Below are 3,002 nucleotides of genomic sequence, written 5' to 3' on the forward strand. Positions count from 1 at the left end.
CTGAGCTACTTATATTGTCCACTGCGAAAAGTAATTGTTGAACATTTCAGTCATGCTAAGAGCCGCTCAACAATAACATACGATAAATCTACATTTTTATTCGTTAAGTTACGTCACATTTCGAAATGTGAATGATAGTGTGATTAATTCCTAACAAATTAATGTAGAATATCCTGTTTAGGAAATAAAATTTGGCATCAACATTATTCCTGCCTGTTCTCTTGTCATTTAAAAAGTGAAGATTGAGCTTTGTCTGCGTGCGCAGCTTTTCAAACGGGAGACAGACGAACGCTCGGACAGATACCACGGTTCGCAATATATATAAGATAGAAATTTGGACATCTCTAAGAAATCTTTCAGGTGATTTTTTTATTTAAAACACTAAATAAAAACAGTTGATATTATACAGTTATGGTGACTAAAGTGGTAACGACAGTATGGCTGAAAAAATAAGAGTGTTCGCATTAGATGAATTACCAATTTACGTCTAACGAAAAGTCGCAGTCTATTAGAAAACTTCTCGTGTCTAAGTCACCAATCCAGGTGTTTAAAAGAACTCTATAATACAGGTGAAAGTTCTCGATCATGGCCCATTACCACCCGCGTTAAGCAAGAACTGGTCGTTCTGGGCAAAATCAAATGGACATTAAATATAAGTATTTTCACGAATAGTTCTGATAGCCACCAAATCATATTACGTAACCACAACGTCACATCCATAAACTTTCCAGAGAGTGACATTAGATGGACGTATAATTTGAATATATAAATACTAAGTCTTTGCAATAGTAGGTAAACCTAATGAATAGTAAAATAATATGAAGTTTTGGTACATACTAAGGAATGATGTCAACAGGTAGAATCAGTAGCATGTAATATTTCTAAATAGAGGTATTCATTTAATCATGAACTCGGAAACCCATAGATTGGTACTTTTTTTATTTATTACTGCATATATCTGAAACTGGTACCCAAACGATCAGATGACTCACTAGAACATGTCCAACGTCATTTCACTGCTTCGGAACGGAAGCTCTATTTGGTGTATTGCCCTCGTTTTGGTGACATTAACTATAACCATTGTTTGAAATGTAAATTTAACTTTATTTGTTATCTTTTTCGTGAAAGTTGCTTCTAAGGATCCCTTGCATCTTTAGGCTAAGCTCTCTAACTTGGTAACCTCTTGCCCTTTGAATAAAAAGGTCAAAGGTCAAGAGGGCATACAGACTGCGATGAAAGCATAAATATAATGTTTAATCTTGAAAGCTTTTAAATTAATTCTTTTAAAAATTCTAAAAATGTACAGACCCGTTTTTCTTTACTCTAACTCACCTCTACGCCATTTTGGTATGTAAAACGAAAACATATTTTATCTTGTTTGCTTTCAGCTTCCAATGTGTGTGTTTTATTTTTGTAGTTTAAGTTTGTAAAGTGTTTCTGTTTATTTGATTTTGGTACCAAAATAAGCTAACTGCAGGCGTGTTTTTTTTTCTCTCTCTCTTCTTTTTCACATTCCTCTTAATTTACCCACTGCGGTTCGAAATCAGAGACGTGAAAAAAAAAAAAAATTAAATTAAAGACCTAGCATTTGTATCCCACAAGTCACTTTTCGTTCAGTACCAGAACTCATAAGTTGGGCTGGATGATGAAAGACAAAAGTTATAATTTTATACATGTAGTAAAGATTGGATACGGTTTGAATGGATAACGAAGAAATCATTATTACAGCGATTCGACAAGGTTTTCTCATTATTATCATGTAAAACTGTCTCGTAACGTTGTATATTTGCTACTATGTTAAATTTGTAACAACGTTTTCTTCGTCACCCAAACTTTATTATTCACAAAGTTGGTTCTTAGTCATCAAATTTATATATGTGGTTTAATACGTTAAAAGTTACGGTTTTCGGCGTTCAAGTCGTTACTTTTGATCTTGACATTTTTAGCTGTATAAATAACTTTTGTTTAATGTTTGCATACTTATAATTTTTTCTTTTTTTTTTATTACCATGATGTTATTTATCTTCCGAGTCCATATTGTTTTATAAAATTTCCCATTTTTCGAAGCACGCTATTTCACGTTTTAGTTAACCATTATAATGCAATCGTTATTTTCATGGTCAGTCGTAGTGTTATAGAGAGCGCTGAATTATTCGTGCTACGTTTCAAACGTAACACTAAGCCTATAATCTTTACCGCTCTTGTCAGAGGTGTCGTGAGCGCATGATTGCATGTGAGTTTAATGCTTTAATAATACTAATACATTTGAAGAAAAAACAAGAGATATAAACTGATGCTCACTAAACTTTGTTTTCATAAAGTTCAAGTTCATTAATACTTCCGGGAGGTCGAAGATTCCCCTTTACCCTTAAACTTCAGTAACTTGTAATAGTTATTGCTATTAGTGTTTTCATTACATCGTGAAGTTTACCTTTGGCTTTGCTATATTGTCTGTCTATTTATCAAGATTAAAATGTATTAACGCTGTTTAATTTCAACTTCATAAAATGTTAAAGTGTTTTATCTTAACTTACTATATTATCTTTCTTTCACTTCACTTAAGTTCCCTATATTAATCTAAAGGACATCATAATTATGTGTCTATGTTATTGTAAAGTGATCGAGTTCCTAAATTGAGATCGTTGTTAATTAAATAGTTTTATGTTTGCTTGCCTGGTAAGTGTACCTGCCGTGCTGTGAAGCGTGCTTGCCAGGCACGAGGATAAGATACTGTTACGTCTCCGTTTGTTAATTGATTTTCCGTAACTTCGTTCCGACGAAACTTTAGCGACACAAGTCCTTACTCAATAAAACTGGTTTATTCTTTCCGAATACAACCTTACGATACACTTATTTTCAAAAGTCGCGCTATAACAAACTATAATAACGACGTTAATTTCAACAATACGTCTCTCTCTGACTGCAGTTCAATTACTCATTACCTACACACACATTACCGTCACGTTGTCACCCTCTTTTATATACCAGACTACCCTATATCT

This window comes from Limulus polyphemus, unplaced genomic scaffold (assembly GCF_000517525.1).
Source record: "Limulus polyphemus unplaced genomic scaffold, Limulus_polyphemus-2.1.2 Scaffold1595, whole genome shotgun sequence".
NCBI classification, from domain to species: domain Eukaryota; kingdom Metazoa; phylum Arthropoda; class Merostomata; order Xiphosura; family Limulidae; genus Limulus; species Limulus polyphemus.